Here is an 18,531-nt window from a genome sequence, read left to right on the forward strand (position 1 = left end):
TATTAAGTGATTTTACTATCTCTTCATCTTGATAAAAAAAACATCAAAGAGGCAACGTCAAACCATGAAAGAGGAACTCACTCTAGCTGCGCCGAATTAATCATTAGGCAAAGTAGGCACTCGCCTTAGGGCCAATAAAATGGTTGGGCCAACTATATACACACACACACACACACTCATACATATATATATATATATATATATATATATATATATATATATATATATATATATATATATATATATATATATATATATATATTATATAAGAGAGAAGAGAGAGAGAGAGAGAGAGAGAGAGAGAGAGAGAGAGAGAGAGAGTAGTTTGGACCTACAAATGGCTTGCTGCTAAAGACTCTTGTCAGAAAAAAATAGAAATAGTTATAACTGAAATAGAAAAGGTTGCCACCTTCAATACCATCAATAGCCAATCCATGTTGAAGATTATGAAAGGAAAAGTTATGAAATATAGTTAGATTAATCCGATTCCTTATAAATGAAACCTGAATAAAGAGCAACATAAATGGTGCCTCAGAGGATAAATCATTCCTTGGCATCATCAGTACACCACAAGGAGACAGTTTGAGTCCTGTTGTATTAATGTATCATTTACCCAGAAAATGATTTAAAAGATGTGCGTGAATCTGTACCTTCGGCCCAATTATGTTTTGAAAACGAACTCCCCGTGAAAATTGCATCTACAGACAACATTGACTTTATTGGTTTCAAACAAGTCAGTGTAAAAGACATCCAAAAAGATATCCAAAAAGCCGTACAAAAACACCAACTGTACGTTAATACTTGACAAAACATGTAACATTACTGTCAAGGAAAATTGATGGATGGAGAGCCACGAAAAAGTGAGAATCATTAATAGGAGACAAGGAAAACGTAGAAAGAAGAACAATTTTATCGACGGTTGCACTAAATATAATATTGCATAATATTATTATAATATCATTTAAAAAGATATAATTTGGAATCATAATATGCATAACCCTAGTAAAATCCGTGCCTTTATGTAAGTGCAGAACATGGGCACTGACTGGAACCTTATAAACTTACATCCACAGCAAAAGACTATGAAGTGTGGAAGGAATCGACACAGATGATTAGAGAGGCAGCTGAGGCGTCCCGATGGGATGGTTAGGAAACGAAAGGCCTTAAGTCAGTAAGTAAGTCATATAATATATATATATATATATATATATATATATTATATTATATAATATATATATTATATATATATATATACTTACTTTACTTAATCCTTTTCGGGCCTTGAGGCACATACGGCATCCACCAGACATCTCCGTTTTTTGAGATCGGCTGCTTTTGCGGTTGCTGTATTCCAGGACGGGCCTGCTTCCTTTAATTCATTCTCCATGGTCCTTCGCCAGGTTTCTTTTGGTCTTCCCCTTTTTCTCTTCCCATCTGCTGTCCAGTACAAGGCTGTCTTGGGAAGTGACCCTTTTCCCATTCTGGCCTCATGACCCAGCCAACGCCATCTACTTCTTTTTATTTAGCTTTCAATGCTAGTGCAGTCAGCTTTTTAAAATAGATCCACTGTTTTTATTTTTGTAGGCCAAAATAAATTTAAAATTCTTTTTAAACACTTGTTCTGAAAGGCTTCTAGTTTCTGTATTAAGGAGGATGTCATTTTCCAGCTTTTACTTCCATAAAGCAGTACACTTAAAACATTGCTCTTGTATATTTTCAGCTTTGTCTTGCTCATTATTTGCTTTGATTTCCAAAAGTTTTTCAGCATGCCGAAAGCCTGGTTTGCCTTTTAAATTCTGTGCTTGATATCATGTTCTGCATTTCCGTCGTCTGTTATTTTGGATCCGAGGTAGGAGAACTCTGTTACCTCTTCAATTATATGTTCATCTTTCCTAATTTCACTGTCATGTTTTGGGTTCACCCTAATGTACACAGTTTTATCGAAATTTATTTTCAGTCCCATTTTCGAGGCGTTCTTCTGTAGTACGTTTAGTTTCTCTGAGGCGTCTCTTTGTGTACTGGAAACTAACGCGATATCATCAGCGTAGTCTATATCTTCCAGAAAAGATGTCAGTGTCCAGCAAATGCCTCTCTATTCTTACCATCAATTGTTTTTTTCATGAGCCAGTCTAGAGCCAGGATAAACAGAAGCGGGGAGAGTATGCAGCCTTGTTTTACACCAGTTGTTACATTAAAGCTGTCTGTTAAATTGTTACCACATATCACTTGGTATTGGTAGTTGCTGTACATTGCTTTTATTAAGTTAACTATCTTCATCGGTATACCATAATGGCGGAGTATTTTCCACAGGGACTCTCTGTGTAAGCTGACAAAGGCTTTTTCAAAATCGACAAAATTTTCGTCTGTGATGACACTTCCATCTTGGGATTTTAATGGTTTCTCTTGACCATAACTTCTGTTTCCTGAGATCTTTTGTGTGATTTTGTATAGAGTTTGTGCGTCTTGTCTTACATCTGCATTTTCTGCTTCAGTTGCTAAATTTTCTGAAAAATCTCTTTTGTATTTCATTGTGGATTTTTTCACTTCATTATCCTTCAATGAGTATGCACTGGATAGCCTTTCTTTCAGTCGTGGGGATTTAGCGTTCAAGAGATTTAGTTTGATTGATTTTCTTTGGTTAATGAGCTCCCATGACCTTGCTGATATCCAATTCTCTGTATTGGATTTATTGTGTCCTAAGTGTTCAGTGGCACTTTCCTGCATGATGTGGTTGAAATCTTGGATTGTCATGTTTGTAATATCTTGTATTGCACTGACTTTGTTTCTTACTGAGATATTGAAATTGTTTTGGATATCTGGGATTTTCAGTTTATCTGTATTGATATGTCTCTTCTTCTGTTTTGCTATTTTTGTTTTCATCAATTAGGTAGAGATTTTGACTGTGACAAGATGGTGGTCACTTCCAATTTCTGCCAATCGTTTGACTCTGACATCGTTTAAGCTGCTCTTCCATTTTCTGTTGATAATTATATGGTCTATCTCTCTTTCTTCTCTCCCTCCCTCTCTCTCACACACTCTCTCTTCTCTCCCCCCTCTCTCTCTCTCTCTCTCTCTCTCTCTCTCTCTCTGGCTTTCTGTTCCATGATATGACACTCACCTTCGGATCGGAGGGTCCTGGGTTCGAGTCCCGCTCTCAGCGACGCATTGTTTGAATAACGCTCTTTACTCACATTCTCTCACCATACTCAGGTGTGAATTGATATATATATATATATATATATATATATATATATATATATATATATATATATATATATATATATATATATATATGAGCCAAGGTCAAAAGGTGCCAATTTTTTTTCTCAAATAAAAGTGACATAATAGTCCATTTATGTTTCTATATATGTAGCAAAAACCCTGTACTTCATGAATCAAAGGCCCTTTAGATAACATTACGGTCAAACGCAGCATAATAACGTCAACAATGCCTATAGGTTGCTGGTGTCACATGTGACCGGTGACACCAAAATGAGACAAAAAGGGCAATAACCAAATGATTTAGTAAGTTATAAACAAAAAGACACAATCAACAACAATCATAGTACAATAGTGTTACCAGCTATTGAAGAAAAGGTTGGTTTTTGGTGTAATCGGTCACAAGCAACATAGAATGTAAATATATTATTTCATAAAAATGATTGTACATTAACAACAACAACAATATTGCATATGCTTATTACCAGCAATGTTCAGAAACTTTTGGAATAAAATGTTGGGAAATAATGTGACCAAAGCATATCGACGGTCCGATGATCAAACCTCTGAAGTAGCGATTTCGTGAATCCGTTGATCAAAGCTCTGATGTCTACATCAGAGTCGCGCCCGGCGTTTTCACGGGATCTATCCTCCGATGTCACTTCCGAGGTTTGAACAACGGGTTTTGAGATAGAGGAGAGCTGCAACACGTTTCTTAATCTTTGTATTGCATGGCAATCATCATCATCATCATCATCATAATCATCATCATCATCATCATCATCATCATCATCATCATCATCATCATCATCATCATCATACTGATGTAGGAGTGAAAATCAATATTTAAAAAAAAAATTAAATAAACTTTAAAGATTAAGATAAAATTGTTATTTCCTTTTAGTTTGTTCATGTTTTATTTCAATGTATATACAATTAATATATATAGGGAACCTTTGCAAAGTGCCCTGACCGCGTTTACTGGATATTGCGCTATATAAATGCTCAATGTTATTTTTTTTTTTTTAGTTTTGTTGTTTTTTGGTTGTTTGTTTGTTTGTTTTTGTTTATTTAGCTTTTTCTTTTTCTTTTTTTAAAAAAATAAATCAAAAGATCATTGTTGGACAGGATGGTTAGGGGTTTAAATGGTGGTATGATATTAGGATGGCATCAAGTGGACATGGCATGTGATTTAATAGGGTTATTGTCATGATCGAGCTTTGTTATTTTTAAATAATAGAGATAGGGAGAACAGGTGATCGGCGTATTATCTTTTTAAATACCCAATCATTATTTCGTACATTATATTTACTAGTAAAGCATAACCGGGAAAAAATAGGCTTGAAGTTCAGTCGCATCGTGACTTTAGAAATTGACAATTATTTAGCAGCTGTGATATTTATGGATGCTCAAAATTATAGAGTCCAATGTCAATACAACCCTATTAACAGTTAATGGAAATCTTGATTTTGTAGTTAAAAACACAATCATTCTTTCTAATCCACGAAAACAAACTATACATCATCTACATGACGTGTTTTTGATTGCTTGAAAGTACTTCTCCGTCTCCCTTGAACTCTGAACTAACATCAGAGGTTTGATCATCTTGAGACTAAAGAATAAGAGGGCACGCTTATCTCTGAAGTTGACATCAGAGGTTAGATCAGCGGATTGGCAAAAACGCTACCTCAGAGGTTTGATCAACGGGCCATCGATATCTTATTTAGCGACATTGTGTCACTAGTGACATTAGACCCATGACACCATTACTTATGGCAATGCCAAATTGCAATTTCGACAATATATCATTAATTTCAGTCAAACCAGTGTAATAACCTCAGGTAAATATGGAATTTAATAATATTTCAGAAACCAAAGACTTCAAAAATAGAAATAAACATGGAAAATAGAGCATCTGAATGTGACTTGTGACATAAGACCGGTGACATCATTACTTATACTTATGTACAAGCAACACCAACTCACACTTTCGTCCATACTATATCATTATTTTCAGTCAAAAATCATAATAACCGCAAATCAGATGACCATCCAAGCCAACAGTCAATAATGCTAAAATGAAATTCAATAATATGTGAAGAAACTAAATACTTTCAAATTGGAAATATACTTAGAAATTAGTAATACCATTGTTGCTATGTATTACTTGGGTCAAAATCGGCACTAGAACGCAATTTTCCCTCAATAAATCAAGAATAGCAACTGTACAAATCTAATACAGTCTGTTAAAATGGAATTCAATGACATTTCAAGCTTTGAAGAACATGAAAAAGAAAAACATTAGAAACTTCAAACTCAAGTGTCAACTGTGACATTATAACCAATGACACCAATGGTCACAAAAAGTACCAGAAGTCACACAAACTCTAGATAAATATCAGTCATGGTAATGAATTCATGTAACCAGACGATGACATCACCCTACTGCTCAAATCTGCTTGTTTGTAGTAATTTAGTGTGTTAATAGTAAAACAAATCAAATTTCTTGACAACCCTTCTATTGTAATATCCAATATCAAGTGTTGCTTGTGACAATGTAAAATAGCGATGACACCAAAGTTCAACTTACCTTTTCTGCCACGCTGGAAAGGCAACTGAAAGTGCTGCACCTCAAAGGCTGGTAAGAAGGGTGGATCAAAATTGCGAATCGCCATTTAACGAAACAAACTTCCACGTGTTCACGCATGCCGTGTTGCTTGTGACAAATGACACCAAAACCAATAAACCTCGATATCAGCAAAACGGAATACATTTACTCCAAGATTTGAGTTCAGAAGGAAAATCTATGCTTTTTTCTCATAATAAAACATTTTATAACCATTAAATATGAGCTTTAAAGTTTCGTGTCGAGTCTTAGTATTGTGCTGTGTTTGATGACACCAAAGGTCACAAGCAATACCAACTTTTTAAGAACTCTATATGAAACTTAATCAGATATGTAATATACTGAAATTGCGTTTAAAAGTAAATTTTGACTTTATACTATTAGTCAAATTTCAATCATGTGAGCTAAAACATCACATTTAATTCCTACATCCTTTCTAAAAAGGTGATGCTTTGACCTCGTTTTAAGCAAATGCCAAACAGCATTCAAATTTCACGTTTAAGTTGTTTATTTCATATCCTGTTGAACAGAGTATGTTGAGCTATCTCATTTTATCTCTTCTTCATATTATCAATTGATTACAAGCATTACCCCAATGAAAACCGCCCATAATTAAGTAAAAATCAAATTTTCTTAACACTGGTATCAGACGGGCACCTTTTGACCTTAGCTCACATATATATATATATATATAATATATATATATATATATATATATATATATATATATATATATATATATATATCCCTTTGTTGCATAGTGTCCACTATTTTGGACACATTAAAAAGTGTCCCTCATCTTCAGACCGACCTCACAAGTATTAGAAGTTTTGTTTCGCGGCAATTGGAAGCCCCAAATGCTAGTTTTTTAAACACCAAGAACCGCAACTCTGCCTACTTTCCACTCAATGCCATGCTGCAAAATGGCAACACCATCACCTAAGAGGTAAGCCAACTTTTTGCCTATTTTTGACTGCTTTGTAGCTTTTAGTCCCAATAAAAGTTATTGTTGATGTGGGTTTATGGGTCCTGCTCACTTCTGAAGGGTTTATAGGTTCAAAACGTTGATCATTATTTAAGGCTTATCCAAAATATTGGACAGTATGCATTGGAGGAGGAAGTGACTTTTATCGAGCGTCCAAAATATTGGACACCATGTGCGGGGGCGCGTTACTATAAATAGAACCGTCCAATATTTTGGACAGTATGCATGCAAATAACTAGATCAGAGACAACATTGCAATTAAATCAGTTGATTCTTTACTGAAACTTTATTTAGATATAGTCGGTAGTAAAGCGGCATTTGTGGCCGAGTTGTTAGCACGACTCGCTGCTTGTGCTGGTCAAGATTCAGTGAGCATGCTAAGTGATAAAATGGGTGGCAATGTGACCAATCGTGTTGTTTTTTATCTGTCATTTAGGCTGAAAAGATCAATGAATGCAGCTGAAGCAAGGCTACTGGTGCTTGATGACATCCAAAACATCATTCCAGACTGTAGTGATGACGAGCGTCTTGATGAGGAAGGAGATGAAGAGTATGCAAATGGAGATGCTAGTGGTTCCGATGACGAGTGCGACGGCGACACAGCTGATTCAGAGGAGACTGATCTTTCTAGCAGTATTGACCCGTAAGTTATTGGGATTGTAGAATTCCTCCACCAATGTGTAAAATAGCAAATCAATATCTTGAATAATTTTTGTGGTCGGATGTTTTAGGGCGGCATATCACCTCGCATGCAAAAGGTCGAGGGTTCGGTTCTCTGTCCTGCTCACATGAGACCGGACTTTTGGACATGTGTCAACGTTTCAGCTCCTGTCACCCACTGCGCTGTGTGGGCCTTTGAAGATGTACGCAATTCTTACGTTTTTTTGTCTGTTTGTTTGTACTTTACTAAGATTTAGTATTTATTTCTACTTTTTATAACGTAAATGGTACATCTATTTCCTTGCAGAACTCCAAGAACATGGCACTGGGTGAAAAGAGACCTACCGCCTCATACTAGAGTGGAAAATGAGTTGCGAGCCAAGGGCCAGCCTTGAACTGCCGGACGCCACTTGATATGTTTCTCGCTCATCTTGATAATGAGTTATTGGACCTCATGCTCCTTGAAACCAACAGACACCGGCTGGCGCAACAAAGACACCACGTCCAATCGGTAAAGAAGGAAGAACTGAGGACCTTCATTGGTATATGCCTGTACATGACGATTGTGAATTTGCCATTTCGGAGATGGTATTGGTCTGAAGCAACGAAGCAGCACACTGTCTCCGATGCCATGACCTGTAATAGGTTTGATTAAATTTTGTCTGTCATCCACTTGAATGACAATGAACTAATGAGGCCAAGGGGGGAGGTGGGCTATGATAGGCTGCACCGGGTGCGACCTCTATTAGAAAAATTGAATATTCAGCTCGAGGCATGTGCCGAACAAGAGCTACATGTTTCAGTTGATGAGCAGATGGTCCCTTTCAAGGGTAGATATAGCCTCAAGGTTTATATGATGAACAAACCCAAAAAATGGGGATATAAGGTCTGGGTTTTGGCAGGGACATCAGGCTATGTCCACAAGTTCATGTTTGCTGGGGATCCTTAAGCTGCTAGTTTTAGTCAACCTGGGAAGGTGGGGGAGGGACTCAATGTGGGGAAATCAGGGGAGATTGTTCTAGCTCTTACTGGGGAATAACCGCAGGGGACCTATGTCTACTTTGACAACTACTTTGCTTTACCTGACCTCCTCCTTGAACTAAAAGAAGAGGGTTGCATGCTACATGCACACTAAGGGCAAACAGGACAAAGAAATGTCCCCTATTGTGTCAAACGGAGATAAAGAAAAGAGGTAAGGGGAGCTACGACTACAGGTCAGATGATGATCAGAGCCTGGTCATTTGTGAGTGGTTTGATAACAAACTTGTCCTTGTTGGCTCAAACGTCCATGGAGTCGAACCCACCACACTTGTCACAAGGTATGACAGGACAAACAAGCGCCATATCACAGTGACCTGTCCTGCCCTTATAAAGGAATACAATCAAAATATGGGTGGGGTGTACAAATGCGATATGTTGCTTGCCTTGTACAGGAACACGATGAAGGGACAGAAATGGTACAAGAGGATTTTGTTCCATCTCATTGATCTTTGTGTCCTCAACTCTTGGTTGCTGTGCAAGGCTAGCAATGCCGAGTGCAAGATGCAACTAACAATGTTCAAGTTAGATATTGCGAGGGGACTGATGAATTCTTCGTGCCCTACCGAGCGGACTCTAGAGCCAACCCCTCCTGTCCCTGACAGGCGCCAGTCCAAGTCTGCCAAAAGTGTGAATGTGAATGCAAGGTATGACAGGGTCGATCACTTTTCGAAAAGAATGGGTGTGAAGGATGGACAGAGGTGCAAGATGGAAGGATGCAAGAGAAAGTCTGTGTGTCGCAAGTGTTGTGCGTATCTGTGTATGACCGGGAAGGATGGGTTGGATGACTGTTTTTATCGTTTCCACTACGCTTCATAATAGTAATTTTTTCAAAACTTGTATTTTGATGCATTCTGACTTTCTTTCAAGTAATAAAAGATCATCTATCATATGATTCTTTGGGTTTTTTTCATATTTTGCTTATTTTATGGTTTACAAAATAGGGTATTGTGACGAGCGATTTTCTTTCACTGCGTGATTTCTTTATCATTCGTCATCGTCTCATTCAAAACCACTTCAAACCTAGTGGACGAGACATATTTTTGCCAAGGCAGATTAACACCTCAAGTAAGGTAATCAAAACATGGACAGCCTTTCTCCAATAAAGCTCCAAATCTTTCTAACGGAAATTCTGGTCGTTAGGTGGGAAACATTTCCATTGTATAACGGAACACTCACTTTCAGCTTAAGGCTTATTTACCTGTTCAAAGTGTCTGCCCATTGATTCATGCCTCCTGTTAATTACCTTTCCCAAACAAGTCTCCAACGTCCCTAGGCCCTGAGGCCTTGTCTCGTTCAAGAGTAGCTAATTGCAATTACTGTCCTAGTCTCTCCAGTAATTCTCTGTTATTCTTTCTTACCAAAGCATCTGGATATCATTGGCTATCTAAAACAGGAACATTCTTCTGATTGGCTATTCCCCATAATTCATTTCACAAAACTCAAAGTATTCTCTGAGTTTAATCACACACACGCTAAGAAGCCCAAGAGAGAAAAGCTATCCCTCCAATTTCAAACTTAAAAAACGTTTGTCATCCCTCGGCTGGAGGTAAAATGAATTATTGGTTAACATTCAAAGTGGAACGAGATATTACTGTGAATTCAATTTAATCTATCTATTATTAATATTATAGTTCGTGTATATATTTTAATTGTGCTATTCCATTGATGTTCGTAAGTTGGAATACCTGTACAAAACTATATCTATATGTATCTTATTTTATAGTTAACAGTTGTTGATGATCTATGTTATTATTTCATTTATATTCAATATGTATATTGCTTGAATGTCTGTACCCCACCGCCAATCGCCGGCCACACATCATAACCTCAATTATAATTAATAAAAATAAATAAAGAAATACCAGGGACACAACCCTGTTAAATTCTCATCATGTTAGATAGCTCGACTGTCAGTTGATGTTTAATATATATACTAACTACCATTATCATGGAGTTACTGCTTCTCTTTGCCTTTGTCGGCAAATAAAGGCTATTATGATGTGTCGCTCAAGAACGATTCGGTGGCGAAAGATAAACTCGATTGGCTCTAAGACCTTGTTGTTTTAACTCTTAAATTGAAGGTCCTGGTCCTTTTCCGTGTCGTTGGAGCACCCAGTTGTGCCGAATCCCTGCATCCCAGTTCTTGAAAAGCGGTAAACCCCTGATGTCAGCCTAACAACAACACACTGTTGTGATGTCCAGAAAACTCTGCAAAGCAGGCGCCAACCCTGGAACTAGCTGATACATTTGCCTCAGTCAAGCAAGCCGGCGGGATAAAGATAAGCCAAACGGGCTTATACCATTTTCAAATGTATTTTCCACGGACACAAGTGATTAAAAACTAACTTACTCGATCAATCATAAATGAATCGATTAATAAAACAATAGATAAATAAATAATAAATTAGATCCATTCAATTAGAGCTATTCTTCCTAATATTAAATAAATACTTATTCTTTCTATCTTTTCCTGTAACAATCTAATTAAACTTTATGTATAGAATTGTTATTATTGCATTGGGCGTTACTATTGTCTTGACTCACTTGTTATTAATACAATTAAGTTATAAGGGACCCTAAGGCAATTCTTGATCTCCCCTAGATTAAACCTGAGCCGTTTGTGATATAGGTTGAGTGGTGCAGCTGGTAACGAGAGCCATAGCGCGCATACTAGTTCGAATCCAGACCATTGAGCTATCGGTTGGACTCGATCCCACAAAATTAACACGCAACCCGCCACAGGTATGAGCTACACGCCCCACTCTTGTATTGTTTTCAATCATTGCTCTAAATGTAAAAGAGCATGATGAAGTCTTTTCTGCTTGGTCCAGAATAAGTAAAGGTGTTAAAATCCTAATATTTTATACCAAATTTATTAACTTTGGGAATGGCAAAATTTTTCACTTTCGAACCCCGTATGCATGACGTCCAATATATTGGACAACTTGACCCCCCTAATTGACAAGGTTTGGATAAAAAATGATGATGTCAATGTCATTTTAGTGTCGAAACATGCTTGTTTGCCAAATCATCATCCTAGGTCTATGGTATCATACCTCATGCACAAAGTGATATATATATATATATATATAATATATATATATATATATATATATATATATATATATATATATTATCAATATATATAGTCTATATGTTATGTCAATAACATCGATCAACATAATATTCTTTTCCCCTGGAAAAAAATGTATATTATGGCATCGATGGGGCGGTTTTAAAATATAAATATATTGTTATTATATGTATTTATACATAACTTTTATAGAAATAAAATTATTTATAAATACACAAAATAGCAATATATTTATATTTTAAAACTGTCTTATCGATGCCATAATATGCATTTTTTAACAAGGGGAAAAGAATATTATGTTGATCGATGTTATTGATATATACATATAGACTATGTATATATGGATACACACACACACAGATATATATATATATATATATATATATATATATATATATATATATATATATATATATATGTGTGTGTATATAATATATATATATATATATATATATATATATATATAATATATATATATATACATACATATAAATTCCGTGCGGTATGTGTGCTGTTTTTGCACAAAATCTACAAACCAGCTGGAGCGACGTGTACTACACCACCGGTACCGTTGGTTAGCCATACTTCCAACTGTCTGGGAGACTAATAGTCACCATCAAGAATGGACTACCGATACTGCAATGAGGCAGGTAGACAACTCCACCCAGGGATGGACTGAATGATCTGCACCTACTGTACTATCCTACAGCCAAGGGTGTTTTTATAGGCATCAGCAAAAGAAGGATTATACTCCTGATCTCACCCTCGTCACGAAGGGAACGAATGGTGAACCATTGTAGGTGAAGTGGACAACTTCGGCGATTTCTCGCATATCCAACACGGACCCGTTCTTGTCACAGCGGGGTTGACAATTTTGAGTGTGCAATCTTTCCCACTCTGCAGATGGAACTTTAAGAAGGCTAACTGGGAGGAATTTAGTTCCTATAATATCTAACAGGTTTGCCCTGCTATGCCTTCCATATCCAGATTTAAACAGATTTAACAGGCTGCTGGTTAAGAGTGCTCATCGCTCCATTCCACGGGGTAGTAAACGGAAATCCTACATCCCTTGCTGGACGGAAGTGAAGCGCATTACTCACGGCTATCTGTAGAAATGCGCTATACAGATATTCATGTTTATGTACTTGGTCCAACTGTTACTACGTATTACTATTTCTACTACAAGACCACTAGTACTAATATTATTATCAATAATAATAATAATAATAATAATAATAATAATAATAATAAATAATAATAATAATAATAATAATAATAAAAATTATCATTATTATTATTATATTATCATTATTGTTGTTTTCAATATCACCGTTTAATGTAATGGTTAATAAAAGTATTAAAGATACTTACAAAATGTTGGTGTTTTGCGTGTTGTAGCAATCGGTCTCCAGCGACGCAACTCTGTCTACAAGAGACGCACAAGACCGTGGCACTAAACATCCCAGGCATGCATTTAGTCATACAACACGAAAGCAACATTCACGGTAGCGTTCACTACGTCAAAGACAAGTCAATAGTTTCATTATACAACCAGCACGTGACAGTAAGTGAGGTGGAAATTCTCAGAATTGAAAGCAGACACATCAATGTGATATCTGTCAACAAACCTCCACCAACGCCATTCAATTGGCCAGTAACATCCACCACTAGTGAGAAACCAATGATTGTGATAGGTGACTTTAACAGCCACAGCACCAAATGGGGATACAATGAGAACAACGAAGATTGAGATACTGTTGAGGAATGGGCTGACCAATATAATCTGACACTCTTCTATGACGCATGAATCATCCTTTTCAAGCGCTCGCTGGAGAATAGGCTACAACCCAGACCTTGCATTTGTGTCATCCAGACATGTCAAAAACTGTCGGCAACCCCATACCAAAATCACAATACAGACCTATCGCCATTGAGGTAGGATCAGTCATCTCTACGAGAACAAACAAATGACATGAACTGTTTTCGTGGACCTGGCAGCTGCCTACGACACAGTAAATCACAGGAAACTGCTCCTAAAGGTTGCAAGGGTAACTCGTAACACAAAAATAGTTGCAATAATAAATTCCCTTATGTCAAACCATCACTTTTTTTGTGGAAATGGATGGGAAGAAAAGCAGATCACAAAAGAACGGACTCCCTCACGGATCGGTACTTGCACCTATCCTTTTCAACGTTTATACCAACGACCAACCTCAGTTCGAGAACATCCGGGGGTCTCTATATGCTGATGATCTGTGCCTTGCGTCCCAGGCCTCTGATTTCAAGACCATTGAGGAGAGACTAACGGATGTTCTGGAGCCACTCTCTGAGCCCACATTTAAAGAACTCACTAAATGCCAACCCAAGAAAAATTCAAGTGTGTGCTTTCCATTCAAAGAGCCACCAAGTCTAAAGAAAACAGGAAACTGAAAATCTCCTGGAATGGGAACATATTGGGGAACAACACATATGTACCTCGGTGTTACAGTAGACCGCACAATGTCTTTTTCTCAGAACACAAAGAAAACTAAAGCAAAGGTGGCCACAAGAAACAACTTCCTAAGAAAAGAGAAAAAAAACTTACATGGGGAGCAGATCCGAAAACAGGACAACCATACTAGCCCTCTGCTATTCATCAGCCGAATAGGTCTCACCAGTCTGGGCAAGATCCTGCCATGTCAAAGTAACACCTGCCGGATCATTAGAGTAACTTGAAACCGACTGCAGTTCCAGTCCTCCATCGGCTGGCTGGCATTGCACTTCCCCACATTCGAAGAGCCACTGCTTCCAAAGCCCAGAAATATAAACAGAAAATGGACCCAAGGCACCCCCTCAATGACCACAGCACAATGACAAGTAGACTGAAGTCGAGAAAGAGCTTCACGATGGAAGAAAGCATCAACCATGACCATGCAGCTGTATACATGCTTTCCACACTGAGAGAGTGTGACAATCATGCAAATGAAGCTGTTGGAGATCCGAGAGAAGAACTGTCCTACGGAACCGAGCTCCCCAGGAATGAATTGGTAACACTGAACAGAGCACGGGCAAAACTTGGGAGAGCAACTGGAAGCATGAAAAAGTGGGGGCTAGCTGAGACTAGCTTGTGTACATGTGAATACCCAGAGCAGACATCCTTAGAAATATACCAGGATGGGCTCAGCTGCACTGACCATGACTTAAGGGTCTGCTCCCCAGATGCTGTGGAGTGGGTTCGGTGTTGGTGCGACAAGCTATGATGATGATGACTTGCAAAATTAATAAGTCTTACACCTGCCAACATATAAGTAAGATGACAAAGATTAGAATGTTAGGATGCTGATCTTTTTAACATCAAAGTACTTTTGTAACCCGGCATTGCTAACTTTTATGTGTAACCCAGAATGGAAAGTCATTACAAAAGACGAATGCAAGATATTTAGATGAATTGCTAGTCTATCATTATGGTAGACGTATATGAATTAAACTTACATATACAATAACCTGTAGGTTAACAGAGAAGGAAGGGCGCACACATTCATTGTAATTTGAAATTGAGGAGGTGGAACAAAGTTGATTTGCATCGAGTCAGAATTCAATCAAGTCTTAGATTGAAAGAAAAAAGCCCAAAGAATCCTTTTTAAAACAAGAAACAAAAAAACAAAAACCCAACAAACCTACAGCGTGCACCAGAATGAATAAAAACAGGACAGTCTTTAAACTGTATCAATGGAAATCACATCTTGCATAAACAAGACCGCTAGTATTATTGTGAGGACTGGTTTTCAGTCTCACCCGTCCTGCCGTATCTGAGGGCCATAACACAACTTGTGAAATCCAAATAAATTAAAAACGGATTATAAATTTATATCACTTTTATTGTCATTTCATACATATTCATGTTATTCAAACCGAAAATCATTTTAAAAAATATAGATACGATGTTTCTCCATTAAATGTATGCTTGTATTCTCATCCTGTGAAAGAGAACGAAAAGGAAAATAAAGAAAATTGATAATATTACTGAAACTGTGTAGTTCCATTTTTTAAAATCTGTGTTTTAAGAGCCTCAGCAAAAGCTTTGGTTAAGAAAGGTTCTGATTCTGCAACATCACATGGTCCCATCTACCAAATTCTACTACCATTACAAATCAGCTACATAAATGGATTCATCAGTACTCTTATCTTGTTGATAAATTAAATTATAAATATAGAAAAGGATATAATAAACTTTAAAAAATAATTAGAAAGTAAAATGATAGACAAGATAAAGAGATCATTGCCAATTTCTTTTTAAATTTCTTATTCATAACCAAGGAAGCAGGTTTATTTTGCCATATTATTCTTGACTTCCCTATGTAAATGTTTCTTTCAAGTGTATAACAAGCTCACAGGGCATTTGCATAAAGAAACAGGAGACAATACCATTAAAATGGAGAGATCACTGCCAAAAATTACATAGGGATAGATATGCATTTAACGTGTATTAGACACTGTCATTAGAAACAAGTTTTTTAAAATATTTACAAACTACAGTAGGTACTGCTTTTCAAATTAAGAAACGCTCGAAAGCAAAAAATGGTCCTATTTTCTTAATCACCGCTCTCTAGTCTCTAGATTATACTTGATAGGTCAATAAAGCTGAGAGGTTTTATGAAGAATATATAATATAGAAAAAAACCACATTAATTCCAATAAAAAAAAACATAGAAGGGTCCATAATGATATATGAGGCATTCTATAAGGTACAGTAACAAGTGAAAGCCATTTTGATAATCTTGAAGGATAAGACTTAATGATGATGATGATGATAATAATAATAATAATAATGATACTTCTTCCTGAATATAAATTGATTAATTCCCATGGTATAGGCAGACCAATGCTTCCAGAACGATTAAAGGAATGCAGAGAGACTCATTCTTGTTGTAATGTTATTCAGATCTGAAAATTTAAAAAAAGATAAGCATGACATCCTAGAGCATTTTCTCATGGTCCCATAAAAAGCAATATCATCTCACACAAAATCATAAAGTAAAATTCATATGGACCAAACAATGAATAAAACCTTATTTTATCAATTATTATCATTGGATTTATTTAACTGTATATTAAATGACAATCCGAAATTAAGATAGCAATGTTTGAATGAATAACTGGATCTATCCTTTAGTAAAATGTAAATGTGCAACTTATTCAGAGTTCAGCAAGCACTTGTTACAGTATGTCGCTTCATGTTACAGGAAAAACTCCAGTTCCATAAGCCTTATGACTCTAAAAGACCAATTATTTCAAAGTAAGATGAAATACCATTTATTGTTTAAAGAAAGTTATCAAGCCCTATTCAAGGTCTGTTGCTTCATGTTACAGAAACAGGAAAAACTCCAGTTCCATGAGCCTTATGACTCTAAAGAACCACTTATTTTAATGTAAGATGAAATATCATTCAATGTTGAATATAGACATGACCTATATCTTAATGGTTTGCTTATATTCAATAAAACATTATAAAACATAATGGACCTGGAACTCAGATACCGCAACGTTGTTAAAACCGTTGGGTCAGGTCTAATTTTATCAGAGATTTCATGATCATGAAGGCAAGATTACATAACCAATGTCGATTAGCTTTTAAAAAATGGACTTTTATTTACCTTCTGGTGAACTCATTTGATCAATTTTTCCTGTATTAAACTTTCTGATCACATAATAAAAGTCAAATAAACAGTGAATATTTTTAATGCTCTAGATTTCACTTTAAAGTCAAATAAAATATCTGATCACAAATAAAATTTTTGATAATTGGATCAATAGAGAGAGCTTTTCAAAATTGTTGGCTTATCATTCCTCAGGCAAAATTTAGATAAGACATCATTTCACATATCATGGTGTTTCCTATGAATTACAAAATCCTAAAAAGCTTCTTCTTCGTAAAAAAACGTATGAAATAAAAGTAGGTAATCTAAAGTAATCAGAGAGCTTTAGTTTTCATTTCAATCCAAGGTAAATCCGGAAAGAGTTGTAGGACCAGCCCCTCTCGATCATTACCCCCAAAATTGATTGAATGAACAGGGATGTGTATAAAACTGTAACAAAACCCCACGCACCCCCCCCCCCCCCCACCCCACAACACTCATACAAAAACTTACACTTTTTTTCATTTACATTTATCTTGAGCCAAGGGACACGCGTTGCTCATTTTAGCTGCACAGATTCGAATTCAATGCCCCCCCCCCCCTTTTTTTTTTTTTTTTGAGCGAGTTTATTCTTTTCTCCTTTTTTTGTTTGGCCTTGTTCCGTTTCTGAGCATGAATTTCTTAACATTCGTTTTTATTTTTTAAAAAAATATTTAAAAATTGGCGCTTTTTTCCTCTATCTGTATGGGAATAACCAAATGTCGTTATTGGTAGACCCTGTCTGGGAATAATCACAGCGATGACGAAAAGATCAGACCGCACTCCCTGCATTTTACAATAAAATATGTATTATTTCACACAGTTACCGACCAAATAAGGCGAAACGGCTTGGAAGATCCAAAACGTCATACATGTAGTTTGACACCTGCCAAATATCAACGATGCGATAATGGGTTGAGTGGGACATTTTCTTTTCTTTTTTTTAAAAATCTCCCTACCCTCCCCCTTCCCCAGACATTCTCACTTTTTCACCCCTTCCTCTCTGCCATTCCTTCTCCCATCGACTGTCAGCAAAAACGATAACAAACAGTCTTATGTGGAAAAATCGGCTACCAACTTAAATCTCTCAAACAACACAAGATATTGAAAATCGGTGGCAGAGACCCTCTGCCTTTGTCTTGTTCCTTTTCCAGTCATGAACAGATAATGAGAGAATGAAGACCTAAAGATTGTTTCGAAATCTATTATCAGGTCAGGAAAGAGCGAGAGTCAATAAAATATGACAAGCGGT

The sequence above is a fragment of the Berghia stephanieae genome, chromosome 1, assembly GCF_034508935.2.
Source record: "Berghia stephanieae isolate SIO BIC M18660-M18661 chromosome 1, UCSD_Bste_1.3, whole genome shotgun sequence".
Lineage (NCBI taxonomy): Eukaryota > Metazoa > Mollusca > Gastropoda > Nudibranchia > Aeolidiidae > Berghia > Berghia stephanieae.